At 44.2% G+C, this 17,474-nt stretch overlaps 1 protein-coding gene across 6 annotated transcripts in view; it reads left to right on the forward strand.

The window, feature by feature from the left end:
• Lpar1 (lysophosphatidic acid receptor 1) overlaps positions 1 to 17,474 on the forward strand; it is a 128,807-nt gene that overhangs the window by 31,986 nt on the left and 79,347 nt on the right. Inside the window, exons 2-3 of one of the 6 annotated variants that reach the window (XM_040737604.1) lie at positions 11,618 to 11,696; positions 17,194 to 17,271. The exons of 4 other annotated variants lie outside the window; for them this stretch is intronic. The gene's annotated coding sequence lies outside the window, so the exon portion shown is untranslated. The remainder of the gene's footprint in view (positions 1 to 11,617; positions 11,697 to 17,193; positions 17,272 to 17,474) is intronic. One more of the 6 variants, XM_040737611.1, reaches the window with a different exon arrangement.

The following is a 17,474-nucleotide window of genomic DNA, read 5'->3' on the forward strand; positions in this document are numbered from 1 at the left end:
GGTGGGTTTTTTCTAGGTCAGTCAGTCGTGCTGAAGGCTGTCAACCGACGGGATGTTAGTTCTGCGTGTGATGTGATCTTGGGGTCTGCCTGTGTCCTGTTCTCTGAGGAACAGAACATGCGTGTATATGTATATAAATCCTGTATGTATGCATATAAACTCTGAGGCCTTGTCCAGTGACGAAGATTTGCAAACTCCCCGGGAGAGTCATTTGCACGTGAAAGGCGGAAGAAACTGTTGTCTTATGTCCTTGCCTGGTGGCAGCAGAGCTAGGTGGGCTTGTTCAGCTGGAATGGAACTCGCACCATGACATGAGCTGGCTCCTTCTTCCTCCCCGCCCCCCCTCCTTCTCTTCTATACTCCCATCCCAATGGATGCTATAGAATGCATTCAGGAGAGCTTCCCTCCTCAGGGACTGTCCCACATATCAGTCCTTTCCGGAAATACACAATGGGCACACCCGGGGTCTTCACTAATCCTAGACATTTCTCAGTTCGGTCAAGTTGACAACAGAGAGTAACCATCCTAGGATGTATACACACCCCCCCACACCCCCCCAAGAAACATCTTAGTCTAGTCTCTTTATGCCCTTATGCACATCTGGATACTCCATGTTCTTGTGTGTGTCTAGTTCTAAGCATGTGTCGTATCATCTTTATTGCAAAGCTTTGTATATAGAGGTTTACTCTCAGGTCAGGTCTCTCTGCTCTCTTAATTTGTCTTAGATAGTAAATCAGTTACCTTTTTCTGGTTGCTTTGTCAGAATACCCGATGATATAAGGGGGGAAGGGTTCCCTTGGTTGGGGTCACACTTGAGGCCACTGTCCACCGTGCTGACAGGAGCTGGCTGAATCATTTCTATAGTGGGGAAGCAGAAAGGGAGGAATGGGGGGGTCAACTAGTTTTCTCCGTCTAGGACCTCAGCCCCTGGGATGACATTGCCCTCTCCATTTAATCCGATCTAGAAACTCCTTCAGACATGCAGGGAGGTGTGTCTCCTAGTGATCCTAGATCCTGTGGCGTCTACAGTCGACATCAGCCTCCATGGATAATCTGAGAATTTCCATGGAAAGTCAGACTGGATTTGTCATAGACTCTCCTAGAGTTTGAATATAAGTAATCATTTTGGTTGCAAAGGATGGTTTGACTTTTCTACTCCTTGTAAGCCAACTGTGTTCTTGTTGAACGAATCAACTATACTGTCAAGAGCTATGTTGAATTGTAAGTACTATAATGGGCTTCCTGTTTTGTTTTTCTTTTGTTATTAACAAAACGGCCTCTGTTGACAAATCTATTCATTTTTAACGGGAATTATTCAGAATGGTCCATGACCACATGTTTGGTTTTAACTGTTAGAAAAATAGCAAAAACACTCAAAAGGGTTAATTATGAACCAACCGAAGGAAACCGCTTTATGATCACATTATCCTTTGATACATTTAAGCTGGGAATGATTTTGATTCTGAAATGATAGCACTCTCCAGACTGCTTTTCTTGGGGGAATTAAGTTCACTTTCACCCTGAGAAGTCACAAAGCTTTCTATCACTTCACATTTTTGAGGGGGGGCAACTTTTCTAGTGTTTTTGCATTCTTCTGAGGTGAGTGGCCATCACCGTGGGCATTGTTGCTTTAGAGTTTGAAGCTAAAGCCGTGTTTCATTGCTGGCAGTAGAGTTCCCTATGGGAGTGATGCCCACCCTGCCTCTCACACTTACGCTGGTGGCCTTGTATAGTGAGCAGCTCGCACCACCGGCAAAGGTGATGTCCTTGCAGGCTCTGTAGCCTGACTACTAAACCAGGAGAGAACCCTGATCCTGTTTCCCTAAAATGGCCTCTAATCAAAGTGGGTCCCATTGTCCTGGAGTTACAAGCCTTCACTGAGAGACTTCTTCCTGTATACAGCCTACCGTGTTCAGGAGGCTTTGGGACAACCAGTGGGTTATTTGTTGTGATTTATGAATGAACAGTCTGAAATGGTCGGAGAAGGGGGAGTAGTGGTACCAAGGGCTAAGGTTTGTGCCTCCCACATCCCCTTAATTCATATGTTGAGATCCTAATTCCCAGGGTCAATAACCTGAGGGAGGTGGTGGTGGTAGGGATCTTTGGGAGTGATTAATGCAGGATAGTAGAACCTTCACGAGTGGTGGTGACTTTAAAGAGAGGCGGTCCCTTTGTCCACCTTATGAGACTACAGTGAGAGGATGGCTGTCTTTTACCTAATGGAGGTCTCTCGCCAGTGCCCAGATCTGCCGGGGGCACAGATCTCAGACCTCGGATCCTCTGAACAACGAGGAACACACGTTTGTCGTGGAGGCCACTCAGGCAACAGGGATGGCCGGGGCAGTTTGAATGCACTAAATGGAAGTTAGCTGTCAGTGGCTGCAGGAGGTGGGACCCCACAGTGCTGGCCCGCTTTGGGACTTGTGTTCTGGCCGGGCGAGGTGGAGCGGAGGAGGTCTGACCCTTCTAATTCCAGCTCTTCTTTCTTTTCAGCAAGCATCGCTCCCATCGCGTCTGTTAGCTCAGCTCTTGTGGCGTTGCAGTTAGAGGTCCTCCCAGGTTCCTCTCAACCTCTGCTTTTGGCCTCCAAGACCTTCGGGAGGTTTTTGGTCTTTTTGTTTGTGGGTATCTGTGTTTTCACTGGAAACTGGGTGTGTGCCCTGTGGCAAATTGGGGGTGATGTTGTCTTTACTCAGAAGTTATCTTATGATAATTTTCAGGCCCTATTGATTAGCTGCAGCTGTTGATGCTAATGAGCTATCTGTGAGTCGAGTTGGTGTGAAAGATGTTTCTCAAGCATAGGTGCAGCCGCTCCAGGAAGAATCCGGTGCATAGCAAGCTATCTTTCGATGGATCACATTTCATCTGCAAATGACAAAAAAAAAAAAAAAGCTGCCCATGTCCGCATTCTTCTGTCTTCTTTTAGTATTACAATCTAATAACTTAGAAAAAAAAGGGGAGGGGGGCTTTGTGTAAATTAGAATTGCCTTTCCAGTTGAGCTGTGATATGATCGCAGGCTGGTGAACAGGATATGAATTTAGGAGCTCTCAGACCTCTTGGCCAGCTCATTTAGTGCAGGAAGAGCTTGCTATTGACTCTGTCTGAACCAAAGCTGCTGCCAAAGGCAGCAGCCTCTCCCAGTAAGATGCTCAGCAGTCACCAGGCCAACCTGGTGATGATGTGGGGCTGTGCTCTTCTGATTAAGTGCTATTGAAAAGCAGTATGTTCTTAGGCTCTTGGCTGAGTGTTTTTGTGTCCAAGAGCAAGAAATGGCAACACCTATGCTCAGAGCAGCCTCTCTGGTCCACAGGATTTCAACTAAAGTTGTGCTGAATGAGTCAGAAGATACATTTTTTTTTTGCCGCTCTTTATCAGTGAACACGTGAAATGGCCCTCGGCTCGGATTAAAAATCCACGCTGTTTTAGTTTTTTAAGAGAAAATACCCATTTGGTCTCTTAAGCTGGGTATTAAAAACATGTACCACTGTTTTCAGCTCACGGTCTTGAGTTACCTAGTTTCAGTTCTGTGCAGGGCCACGTGGAGGTTTTGCTCTGTGAAATGTACAGTGTCATAAGTAGTGCCCTGTGAGTAGGGCCACTAGCACCAACATGGCCTGGGAACTTGTTGGTAAATTCAGGTTCATTGGCCCAGCCTATACCTACTGAGTCAGAAACTCAGTGGCTTAAGGCCTGTTACCTACCTCTGAACAGCTTCCTGGTGAACACTCGGGATCACCTGTGGTTTGAGAACTGGTTGAATGCACATTTGGCTTTTGGGGTAAACTTACTTTGGGAGCTTGTTAATATATGGACTCTTGGTCCTGCCCTCAGAAGGGGAGTCAGGAGGACTTGGCAGGGTCCAGGCATTAATGTTTTATATTTGATGGAAGAGATTACTCCATTTCTCCCTTTATCCCATTTGATACTGAGTAGCTGTTGGTGTGTACTAAAACAACTTGTTCCTATTAGGTATATTTAAAGGTTCCAGGTTACAAATAATCTAAGGTTTCCATAAGAATCACTTAAGGAGATTTCAGAAATGTGGCATCTAAGAATATCTAGGCTCTACTAAACTAAAACCCCTCGTTAAGTTATGGCTAAATCTGCTTTGTGTAGTGTTTCAGTTTTGTTAAGGTGGTATACCATCTGAAAAAATCATGTTTTTTTTTTCTTTAGCATTTATTGAAGGTTGCTAAAAGATGTTACCATGTTAATATCTTTATGTAATTTGTATTATGGGACGACTCTTACCAAAATTAATAAGAGAAAATAGCCTCTCCAGAGCTTTCCTCTTTCTTAGTAATATGCAGCTACTTTCTTCTTTTGGTTTAGTCCCCAGAGATCTCAGAGTAAAATCTAACTTTTTACAAAAAATTATATGTATATGCATTCCTATGTGGGTGTATGTATACCACATGCGTGCAGGAAGCCAGAAGAGGCCATTGGATGCCCTATAGCTGGAGTTTCAGATGGTTGTAAGCTCCCTGAAATGAGTTCTGGGAGCTAAATCCTGGTCCTCTTCAAGAGCAGCAAGTGTTCTTAACTGCTGAGCCATCTCTCCAGCCTCTAATTTGTGGTGTGTGTGTGTGTGTGTGTGTGTGTGTGTGTGTGTGAGAGAGAGAGAGAGAGAGAGAGAGAGAGAGAGAGAGAGAGAGAGAGAGAGAGAGAGAGAGAGAGAGAGAGAGAGAGAGAGAGAGAGCCCACTGGTGGCCTGGCTATGAAAGGGTTAATGTTTCCCAACACCAGGTGAAGACATAGGCAGTGGGGAAAATCTGGTTCACTCTGTTTCAAAATAAACCATACCTCAAGTAAGTACCAACAGCTGCAGTGAGGGCTGGGAGCCAAAAGAAACCAGCGTGGTGCTACGAACTCCAGCCGAGCGGAGTTCATGTATCATGGATTTAAGGGCAGGCTTCATCTAGAAATCATTAGGCCCCAGCAGGAGCACAGACCCTTGCTTGTCAGGCTAGTCACCACCAACCCAAAGAAAACTGAAGAGCCTTTTTTGAAGAGGTGGCCTTTTTTTTTTTTTAAAGAAAGAAAACAAAACAAAAACATGCAAACAAACAAAACCAAACAAACCACCCTTTCTCAGCCCCAGGACACCTAACACACTGCACCTGTACCTATGAAACAGAGGACTCTGGGATACAAGGTATTTTCAGCTTTGCTTCTGCTTCATTTTTTTTTTTTAAATCTCTCCTCACTTGGCTTCAAGCAGCAGGTATGCTCACCATGTGACACACCACTTACTTCTGGGACCTCAGGAAGGTGTTGGTCAGGAAGAAAAGGCCTTTGGGGTTGTTTTTTCTTCCCAAGATAACAGCTCTCCCTTCTTCCCTCACACAACTAGGGATTGACCCCAGGGCCTCGCAGTTAGGCAAAGGCTTTACCACTCCCTGAGCAGCTGAAGCTCCCCCTGCCCCCCCAACAGCACCCCCTCCCCCCCAGCCAAATGCATTCTACTGTGGCAGTGCAATTGCCCTTCTCCCAAAGGCCACCAGCTCCCTCTGCATGCCCCCCCCCCCCGTTAGAAGGTTCGGTTACTGTGTGTTTGCAATAGCCTCCTGGGCTTTCTGGCCAGGCAGGATGCTATCTTTCTGACTAAGGATGAGGTGGTTTGAAACCTTTCAGAGTTTAGGTCTCCATTTGGTTTTCAGATGATGCTGTGGGTGGAGGCTTGTGGCGTGATTTCTTAGGGGTTTTTAACTAATCTCTTCACAGTTTATTTAGATAAAGGAGGGGAGGGTCTTCTTTAGCATTTTTTTCTGAGGCTTTCATGATAGAGAGCTTTAACAGTTATCTTAGAAGTTATCACCTTTAGATCTGATAGAGCTATCCTTCAGAGGGCAGTGGGAGATAGGGTGCTATTCTGTGAGTTAAGCCCCACTTTTTTTTTTTTTAATTTGTTCTCGCAAATGTAAGAGCCACTTAATTTTCTTTGTAGCCACCGGTCCCTTGTTTCTTCGATAGATTGGTGTGGTTGAAACACAGTTTATAGGATTGCTGTCTGGAAAAAAAAAACACGTCAGACCTTTAAAGCACTTGCCTTGTAATACTTGAATTCGAGGCTGCCTGGAATCCACATAAAGAAGCCAGGTGTGTCGTGTACTTATAGCTCAGGTCTGTGGATGTGGAGAAGGGCAGGTCTCTGAGGTGTGCTGACCAGCCAGCCTAGTCTAGTAGACACATTCCAGGCCCAGGAGAGGACCTGTCTCAATAAACAATATGGACAGTGTCTGAGGAAAGATGGCTGAGGTTGTCCTCCAGCTTCCACATGCATACGTGTGCTCCTACACACACACACACACACAGACACACACACACACACACACTCACACACACTCACACCACACACAACACCACATGCATGTACACACACATTCACTCACACCACACACACCACATGCACGCATGCACACACTCACACACAGACACTCTCTCACACACACACTCACATACCCTCACACACACTCACACCACACTCACACACACACATGCATACAAAATGACCAGGTCAGGGCAGGCTGTCATTCCTGATGCTTCAAGTTGGCAAAATCATGTATGTGAACCCTCAGGAAACGGGAATATTCGTGTATATGTTACATCCAGCTGGGAATCATTGCCCTCCAGCACAAAGCTGGGTTTTATTAGTTTCTCCTCAGTACTTGTAAAGGGAGTTCACTGATGTGGAGTGGTGCATCCTGGGAGCAGGAAATGAAATGACATGAGGTGCCTCATTATTTTTCTAGTGCTGAAGTAGATACCAGGCTTTAGTCTGTTTTTTTTTTTTTAATTAAACTTTTGGCGTCTGTGTATGTCAGATGTAGGTTGCATTCCGGTGTTCTTTAAGGCTACCTTTATCTCCAGCTTGGTTGGAGGTTATTCAGAGAAGCTAGGTTTCTCATTTGGCTCTAGAACTTTGAGAATAAACACAGCTTTCAAGTTTTTTGGGTTGCACACCGTGGGCTGAACGACATCTGGAAAAGGTTATTCTTCTGGTAGGAAAAAGAAATTTTGTAATCTACTGTCTTCAAAGAACACGGCACCTTGTCACATTTCTCCTAGGGCCTTGAAACGGAAGTCCTGAGGGTCGTGTTGCCAGATCATCTCCTCTCTGATGTGTTTCAGACATAAATGCATCTAGCACTAAAGATTTCTGTGTCTTCTGAAACCAGAGCCAACTGCGGTGGTCTAGGGTTGCCTGCACTGTCCTCTGAGTCTAGGCTTCTCCTTTTCCGGGAGTCCTATTTGTGTTTTGGCAGCATGCTCTTAAGTTTTGGTTTGTCTGAGACGTCTTTTCTTGTCTTCTCTAAGACCAGTCAGGCACATGTGTCTCATCTGGGACGATAATGTAATTTTTAACGGTTAACTTCTGCCCGGTTCGAAAACTGCAAAATTGAGTTATTTTTTGGCCTTGTCTATTCTTATGGATGGTATAACAGAATATGAATACTTCCATTTACAAACATTTTTTTGGGGGGGTCACAGATGTTTCTGTAATAAAAGGACCTCCCCTGGTCTTTCTTTCCCACTCTCGATTCCATTTCTTTCCGGAGCCTATAGGAAAGTTCTAAGCACAGCGCGGAGGTATGAAGAATCTTGATCTCAGCAGCTGCTTGAGGGTGAACTGCCTATATTTATATCCAACACTGAGCTTCCAGCGGCTTTGCAATGTGATTCTCACAAGTGATGACATTCTCCTACACAGTCACAAAACAGATATCCAAGTCAATCAAGATTGTACTGCCTTCTGGTTTTTCACACCCCATTCACGTTTTTTGTTTTGTTTTGTTATCCCTACAACACCGCAACTACAACCTTGGCAACGAAGGGTTCAGTTCATAACCTTGCGCTGTGTCTATACCTGCCCCAACTCTGCTTAGTCTCTCGTATACGGACTGCTCATGGGCTGCGCATGGTAATTTCAGTCTTGCTTCATCTCATCTATCCTCTCAGGGCCTTCCTCTGTAAGGTGAAAACCTCCATGACCCCTAACACTTACATTCTGCTTGACTGCAAAGCCGGGACCACCCGAACTGCCTCCTTGAGCAATAGTCAGACTTGGTGGACCGAAGATGCATGGCTTCTTTGATGGTTGATGATGCCTGAGCGTCATGTGCTTATTCCCTCCCCCAACAAGACAGTTCTTCTTTTCTGTAGAGAACAGTATTTAGGGATGAATAGTATTTAGAGTGCTTGTTGTTGTTGGCCTATGGCTTCTCCCAGCATTCTCACTGTGAGGACGCATTTAAACTTACCCTGAGGGTGTAGCCCAAGTGGGAGAGCGTTTGCTTAGTAAGCATGAGTTTGAGTTTTATCCCCAGCACTTCTATCTCTCCTAATACACCTACCCTTGTTTGTAGTGATACTGGAAGACCAGACTCTACATCTCTTCTTTTAAATTTTTTTTTTTTAAGTTTAATCCAGACCAACAAAGTCAGGCTGAATCAAGTTTTTTTAAAAGTATATTTATTTATTTTTAAGATTTATTTATTTATTACATATATACTGTTCTGCCTACATGCCAGAAGAGGGCACCAAATTGAATTGTAGATGGTTGTGAGCCACCATGTGATTGCTGGGAATTGAACTCAGGACCCCTGGAAAAGCAGTCAGTGCTCTTAACCTCTGAGCCATCCCTCCAGCCCTCTTTTTTTTTTTTAAATTTTTTTCATTTAAATTAGAAACATGAATCCTTCACATGTCAATCCCAGCTCCCTCTCCCACCCCTCCTCCCTTGTCCCTCCACCAGCCTCTCCCCAGCCCCCCACCCAATCCCCACATCATTCCCAAGGGAGGGTGAGGCCCTCCTTGGGGGCATCTCCAAGGTCTGTCACTTCATCCAGAGCAGGACCTTCTCCATGTGTCCAGGCTGAGAGAATATCCCTCTATTTGGAAAGGGCTCCTAACGATCATTCATACACCATGGTAACACTGAACTACTACCCAAGGCCCCAGAGATTTCTGTGGCCTCCTCACTGACTACATTCATGGAGTCTGGATCAGTCCCCTGTTGGCCTCTCAGGCATCAGTCTGGGGTTCAAGAGCTCCGCCTTATCCGGTCAGCTGTCTTTGTAGGTTTCACCATCATGGTCTTGACCCCTTTGCTCATCACTCCTCCATCTCTGTCACTAGGTTCTAGGAGTTTAGTTCAGTGTTTAGCTATGGGTGTCTGTCTCTGCTTCCATCAGTTACTGGATGAAGGTTCTAGGATGGCATATAAGGTAGTCATCAACCTTACCATCAAGGAGGGGCTATTAATGTTCAGACTCTACATCTCTTGTTCCTCAGGCCCCAGCATGTATTCACGGCTGCCTTCTCATGGGGCTTTTCTTGTTTACCTGTCTTTGCCACCCTGTATTTGGCTTCCGCGCGCGCGCGCACACACAGACACACACACACACACACACACACACACACACACACTCATGCATATATGCATACAAAATGACAAGGTCAGGGCAGGCTGTCATTACTGATTCTTGAAATCAGTAAGTTCCCTGTGTTCCACCTAGATTTTCTTTGTATGTTAAGTTTGGCACTTTTAAAATTCCTTTAAAGGTGTAGGGACTGAACTCAGGGCATTGTGTGTGCTACCCTCGAGCCCCTCTCCCAGATCGCTTGGACCCTTGTGTCAGGAAGGGGCTGGGATCATTGTCCTTCGTGTCTAGTGTCCAATCTTTGTATTGTTTAATCATCATCTTCCTCTTTTTATTCATAATCACCGTAATTATTACTATTATTGTTGGTTATTAGACAAGCTTTTTCATTTGGTCCACGTTACTTCCCATGAGTACATTTGTTTTTAGCAGAAAATTTAAGTACACACACCACCTGGGAGAACAAAACCTGTTTAAATATTATATATTTGTCTGTGTTTCCCTATGTAGGATAAAGATACTTGAACACAGTTTTATTATATTGGTTAGGTACAACTGGATTGAATGTAAGCATATCTTTAATAACACAGTTGATAATACTATACTACTGGATGTTTAAGATCATTTCAGTTTATTTTTTCTGTCATGATTTCATGTTAAACATTCTCGGAGCTAAATATTTGTATGTGATATTCATTCCAGTACGCTGTAGAATTAATACAGACTCAAAATAGTGCCAAGGATTCTGATCTATACCATGCATACACATCTGTCCATAATGGATTTCAGAAAGGGGGTTAACAATTGCATCAGCACTAGGTATATTTTAAAGTGGCTATTGTGTACTGTTCAACCATGTATACACATGTCTGATTTATACCATGCATACACATCTGTCTATAATGGATTCCAGAAAGGGCCTTAACAATCGCACCTGTACTAGGTATATTTTTAAGTGGCTATTGTTCACAAAGCCACCAGACAAGTACCTCTTAAGCATAAATTTCTTATGTTGAAGTATACTTTAAAAAAAAAACACTGTTGTTTTTTGTTATTGTTTTTCTAAACACTCAGAATTGATTTTGATGCATTCTTCCAAAGATGACTGAACGTCAGCTCCTTTGAATCTTGGATAATGGATAATGCTTCTGCCCACAGACTGCCCCCCCCCCAATTGAGAAAGGGTTGTGAGGCTGAACCACTCTCACTGACACAGCCACAGACTTCCATATGATGGCTGTTTGTCCTCTCCCCAGCTTGCCCTTACTCCTTCCTTTTGGCCCTTCCTCCCCCTTCCTCCAATCTGCTTATATACTCATATTCCTTAATTTAGACCATTTGAGAACTACCTCTGATGTTAGGAGTACATGTGTGTTCTTAGGGGGAATGACCCACCCATCAGCTGTTGTTGGAATTTGAGCTTGCCTAGGGTATGCATATGGAGCTTGCCATTCTCTTAAAACTTTGAACTGAAACCACCCCTGCTCAGTGGCTCTCTTTTTTAACAGTCCACTATGGAAACATGCCCACAATCTCCTGTCCCTAAAGGTCCCTCCCTGTACTATTCTGGGTCCATGTACAGACACTCACTAAGTTGAAGGGTTTGGACATTGTGCCTTTGGACTATGGGAAGACACCGCGTTGGTTAAATCTGTCTTTTACCCAGAGAAGAAATTTAGTTTTCCTAGTTTTCAAGATCTTCCCAGTCTTCCTTCCTTTCCTTTCATGCGTCCTCAAGACACAGGTCCCATCGTTCTTGAGTCCTATCATGACTGACCACACTTACCTGAGTTCATTTTCCCTTAACTCAGAAATTCACAGTTATGGCTCTTTCATCATAATGCTTCCAAAGCAGCGATTCTCCGATTTTCCCAAGCATGATAAAACATACTAGCTTGACTCTGAGACTATACACTTGGCCAGCACATCCTTCACTGTTGTAGTGACCGTGGATTTGGGGTCACTTCATAATTATGTTTTGTATTCCACAGCATTTCTTCCCACCACGAACATGTCTGGAATGACAATTTTATGCCTATTTATTCAGTTTTTAATCAAGGTAATGAGTTTATTAATACAGTTTTTTTTAATCGTGTTTCTTCAGTTTGTAAGCCAGCTTATGCAACACCATCATCATCATCATCATCATCATCGTCATCTGCTCTCTCTCTAACTTGTGATCCTTCTACTTCATCCTCCAAAGTTACAAGGGTCTGTCTTCCTCTTCTTTAAGATTCTAGTATCATCGTTGGAACCCCACTCCTGTCAACTCATCATCTGGCTCCACGTCCAAGAACCACTGGTTTTGAATGGTGAATACGGGGATTGAATCTCCAATTTATAAACTCAAAAGAATTCTTTTAGATTTACTTATTTTGTCTAATTTGTATGCGTGTTTCACTTGCATGTATGTCCATGCGTCACACGTGTTCCTGGTGCCCAGGAAGGTTAGGAGGATGTATTGGACCCCCTGAAACTGTAGCTATGGGTGGTTGTGAGCTTCTATGTGGGTATAGGTGCTGGGAACCAAGCCTGGGACCTTTTTGCAAGAGCAACACACACTCTTAATCACTGAGCAACCTATCCAGCCCCAACATACTTTTAGTATGTGTGCTGCTGAAGCGAGCGCCATACAAACTTTTAAAGGTCACACATTAAACCATAGCTTGCAGTCAGTCTCCAGAACTCATTCCATATTACGAAATTGTAATTCCATGCTCATCAAATGTTACCCCCAGCCCATTGTCTTCTTCAGATTGTCTGGCAAGACTAGTATGCAGCCAGCTTTATTTCCCTTAGCAAAATGTCACCGAGGCACCGTTTCCTTTTTTTTTTTTTTTTTTTTTTGGTTTTTATGAGACAGGGTTTCTCTGTATTGTTTTGGAGGCTGTCGGTCCAGCCTGGCCTTGAACTCACAGAGATCCACCTGCCTCTGCCTCCCGAGTGCTGGGATTAAAGGTGTGCGTCACCACCGCCCGGCGGCACCACTTCCTTTTTAAGCCAGAATAATATCTCACTGTGTGTGCCAATCAGTTTATCTCTGTGTGTGTGTGTGTGTGTGTGTGTGTGTGTGTGTGTGTGTGTGTGTGTGTGTGTATCCATTACTCAACACTTGGGTTTCTTCTACTTCTGGGCCACTCTGTCTCTTCTCCATGAACATGGGTGTGCAATTAGCTCCTGAGGGTCCCATCTTAATTATTTTGGAAGTGTGTTCATACGTGGGATCGCTGGCGCGTATTTTGAATTTTCTGAGGCTCCTCCACACTGCCTCTGCGTCGACTGCAGCATTTTTTTTTTATTCCTACCTGCTATGTACAAGGGTTCCAATCTCTCACTTCCTTCTTGACATGACCCCTCATTAGGTTTTTGCTTTGGATCTTCCTAGTAGTTAGTGCTGGGGAGTTTTGCTTTGGCTGTTTTCCGTCCACCTACACGCGCCCTTTAAGGAAGTAGTCACTCTACTCCTCCGCCCATCCTTCCCCTGATAAATCAACTCTGTCCTGTTGTTTTCCTCAAGTGCGCTGGTTATCCTTATTTGAATACTTTCTACTATTTGGGCCATAATTTCTAACAAACGTGACACGTTCTACTACTGCAAACACTTGTGCTTCCCTCCCCTCCCCACACACAATGGCCTTCCAGGTTGTCACCTTGGATTTCTGCATTGACACTTTGCCTTTTATCTATAGTCCTAAACTTTTTGATTTGGGGTCATGTTCTTTTTTATTTCATTTTTTAAAAATTTGATCAGTTGTAGATGTTTGTAAAGTGTTAGCCCCATGAAGCTTGCTAAGGAAACTGAGTTCTTTTTTTTTTTTTTTTCGACTTCTCTGTTGTCCCAATGTGTGTTAGGTCTTTGTCTCAGTTGGGTTAGTATTCATGTCTATCTACTGTTGTGTTGGGGGTTGAATTTGAGGCTTCGAACCTGTGACCTGGCACAGGCCAGGCAAGTGCTCTGTGGCTCAGCTGTATCTCCAGTCCTTCATGATGGGAACCTCCTTCAGTTCTTCAAGATGGGGGCCTCCTTACTATCATTCATTCCCATGCCACGTGAAAACTTTTGGGTCCGTTTCAAGTTCATCTCTTTAATGCTGTGTAAAGGGAAGCCTTTTCCTTGAGAGAAGCCTTCCCGCCAGCCTGGTTCCAGAGCCGCATCAGTCCCAAATAAACACACAGGAGGCTATATTAATTACGAAGCTGTTGGCCAAGGCTTCCCTTTACAATGCTGGCTTAGTTTTCTTTTTCTTTAAGATTTATTTACTATGTATACAGTATTCTGCCTGCATGTATCTCTACAGGCCAGATGAGGGCATCAAACTTCATTACAGGTGGTTGTGAGCCACCATGTGGTTGCTGGGAATTGAACTCAGGATCTTTTTTGGAAGAGCAGCCCCTGATCTTAACCTCTGAGCCATCTCTCCAGCCCTCTGGCTTAGTTTTCTGTGTATTAACTCTTCATTTAATACCATGCTCTCTTAGTGTTATAAACCTGCACCTTACCAGCCCTTGTGTGTGTCACCCAGGCATTACTCTTCACGGTTAACTTCCTTTGGGTCTCTCTGTGCTCCCACTTACTGTCCTGGTCCTCACCTCCCGTTCCCTGCCAGTCTTGAGAATCACATCTTCCAGAAGGACCCATCTGTTAATTGCATGGTTCCACTGTCTCCCTGCATCTAGGGGATCTTATTCAATAGAGTCTGAAGGCCCTTCGCTTCCTACCTATTTGTTTATGAGTTCCCCTGTGCCTTTTCTGAGGTCTTTCGGGACTTTTCACTCAAGTTGCTGTTGTGGCTGTTGCAGTGTTAGCTTTCGTAGTGCTAGACACCAATGCCCCTGTAGCACACGTGCTCAGCACGTACTGGTAACTCTACCGCCAAGCTGCAGCCTTTTCACCCTTCCCAGGATGTTTTAAACCTCCAGATTAATGTGATCCTGTGAAAAACCACTGAGGCGGGCGGGCTCCTGTGGGCCTTTTCACTCTATAAAAATGACCTTCCATTCTAGGGACTGTTTGGGACCCCTCCCCCTTTTTTTCTTTCCTGAGCCTAGGGCCACGTGTGCGCTAGTCAAGTGTTCTAACACTGATGTGTCCTCCAGGAGGTATAGATCCTCTACTCTCCTCTTTTTGTCTTGAGACAGGGTCTCCTTGTGCTGCCCAGGCTGCTCTCGCTTGTATCATATCTTCTTCCTTTACTTTTCTGATTTATCCGCTTGGGGTTTCTTCTCTAGAGTTCTCTATTCCTTTGCTCTGTTCTCACTTCTGTGTTTGTTTGTTTGTTTTTTTCAATTCTGGCCAGCTTTCTTAAGTTCACATTCTAAACCTCTTAAAGTTGGAATTATTGCTTTGTAAGCATCCCGTTTTTTTTTTTGTTTGTTTGTTTGTTTTTTGTTGTTGTTGTTTTTTGTTTTTGTTCTGATGAGTGCAGTGTTCCTTTCCGGAACTTACAGTCATCAGGTCTTTTCCCTCTGACAGGAGATTCTGGGGTGTGTGTGTGGGGGGGGCGAGCCTTTCTGTCTCCTGCTTCAGGGGAGGTAAGCCTGGTGGCAGATGCTGTCTTGTTCTGGTGGAGAGACAGATGGGGACAGACTCTAAGAAAGACAAGCTGGCTTGCCTGTGTCTCATCTCCTTGATGCTCTAGGTCTTGGGTCCAGAAATTTTCTACTGAGTTCCTGCCAGACTGTCAAGCTTGTTGGAGAACAATACACAGATACACAGTCTGGATTTTTTTCCCCCTCTATTTCATCTCAAGTGTGTACCTGTGTAACAGTTTTCTAAAAATTGGGGCATGATTTTATATTTTCCTGATCCCAGCATTGATGGTGGTAACTTCTTTCTTTTATGTAAAACAAAAAAAGTTATATAGAATCTCTTGTAACCCAGGCTAATACCAAACTTGCCATGTAGCTGAGGATGGCCTTGAACTTCTAAAGTCTCTACCTCCCTAGTTTGGGATTATATGCATGTGGCATCATTTACAGCTTCCTTTCTGCTACAACTTTTGTTTGCCTAGCCTGTGCTGGGGTTAAAGTCTTTAAATGTAGGTTTTCCCTGTCTCAAAGATCTGGTTTGCCTTCTCTACTGTTTATTTTCTGTTCTCTATTTCCTTGACTGCCTTTGTTTATGTCCGCAACCCAGACTGGCTTTTTTTTTTTTTTTTTTTTTTTTGTCCCCTTGGTTAACGCAAACTCTTCTGACCTTGTTTTTCTACCATGGCGACATGCTCTGTGTTCAAAGATGCCACCACAGTTTCCTCGGCAATCTTACCGAACATGAGCTAGACATTTCTCCTTTAGGAAGTATACTTCCTGCTCAAGGAAACGTGGGGTCTGTTCTGGAAACCCCTTTGCTTGAACCTCTTAATAGTGCATCACATGGGCCTGGTGCATTTGAGCCTTTCTCTGTTGCTTATCCTTGGAGGGAGAAATTGGTGTCTACTCAGGATTCCCCCCCCCCCCCCACACACACACATACCCTCTCTTTGCTGCAGATCTACAAGAGTATGAGTCACTACTTGACCGAAATCCAGTATAAGGAAAAAGGTTAGGCTTGTAGTAGATTAATTTGCCAATTAGAGGTTTATCTTCCTGTGAGGCCTGGGGAGGGAGCCAGCTTCAGTTCAAGCCGTCACATGGAAGCCTGTTTCCAACCAGAAATTTTCTTTTAGGTATTTGGTATGGCATTCGCTAACTAGCGTAGCCATTGTCATTTGGCATGGCTGGCCCCCTCAGCGGCCAGCTAGTGGCATTCTTTTCTCACAGTTTTCTGGTAAAATCTTCGTAGGTCATGTACATTATGAGTAAGTGCAGCCGTGCTGAATTGCTTTATTGGCTTCTGGAGGCAGAGGCTCTCTTGAAAGAGTAAAGTGTGTTTTAAAAGCACCCCAGTTCTCCCAGGCCTGGTGCCCTCTTACTGCTGAATTCTCATTTGCTTATTTTTTGTACATGAACTTGGAACTTGCAGTTTCTCACGAGAAGGGTGTTGTGCCTTAGCTCATTGAGGACCATCCATACCTATTATCTCCAGAACATGTTTCTGGACGCTTAAGCAATGGTTTCTGGGTTTCTAGGGCTGATTCATAGTGTTTCTGCCACTATCAACCAATCTGGCAATCTGTCACAAGGAATGAGCCTGTGTATATTTCTTACTGGAAAATTTTAGTTTTCCCCGAATATGATTATTTAATTGCTCATGATCCTTGAAACTCCATTTCAATTTGTGTAATTTTGCTTTGGGCGAGAGTCTAGATACAGTTTTCCACTTTGCTTTCTCATATCAGAAACAGTTTTTGTGTCATTCCTTACTGTTTATATACAGACTCCTATGTTAAATTAAAAACTCTTTTTTTTGTGTGTGTGTGGTGTATAGGTGAATATGTGTTCATGTGTGTCACATGTATGTGCATGCATGTGGTAGTTAGAGGGGAACTTGCTGTCTGTGTTGGCTTCTGGAGGCCGGTTGTCTTCCTCAATGGCTTAATACCTAGTTTCTTCACACAGGAAACTCAATCATTTAGCTAGACTCTCTGAACAGTGAGCCTAGGGACCCTCCTGTCTCTTCCTCCCCAGAACTTGGGTCATAGGGTTTCTCCCCCAATCCTCTCTCTCTCTCTCTCTCTCTCTCTCTCTCTCTCTCTCTCTCTCTCTCTCTCTCTCTCTCTCTCTCTCTCTCTCTCTCTCTCTCTCTCTGTGTATGTATGTATGCATGCATGTATGTATGTATGTATGTATGTATGTATGTATGTGTACATGTGCCTATGGATGTGAGACCAGAAGATAATCTTGGAATGATGTCTATCTCCTTTGAGACAGAGTCTCTCATTGATCTGGAAGTCACTGATTGGACTGGGCCTACAGACATGTGCTACCACACCTAAGAGTTTTGTGTCGGTAGGTACTCGAGCTCAAACTCATTCTTCATGCTTGCAAGGCAACCCACTTTACTAAATGAGCTATCTGCCCAGTCCTCCAGTACTCTTTCAGTGGAAGATTGGCCTGTAGAAAGCATCTGGGGCCCTGGCATCTTCAGGTCTTAGAGCTCTCCCGGCTTTGTGGCTATGATTGGGTCCTGTAACCCTTTGAAGTCTCAGAAG

Source organism: Mesocricetus auratus, unplaced genomic scaffold (assembly GCF_017639785.1).
Source record: "Mesocricetus auratus isolate SY011 unplaced genomic scaffold, BCM_Maur_2.0 Super-Scaffold_6730, whole genome shotgun sequence".
NCBI classification, from domain to species: domain Eukaryota; kingdom Metazoa; phylum Chordata; class Mammalia; order Rodentia; family Cricetidae; genus Mesocricetus; species Mesocricetus auratus.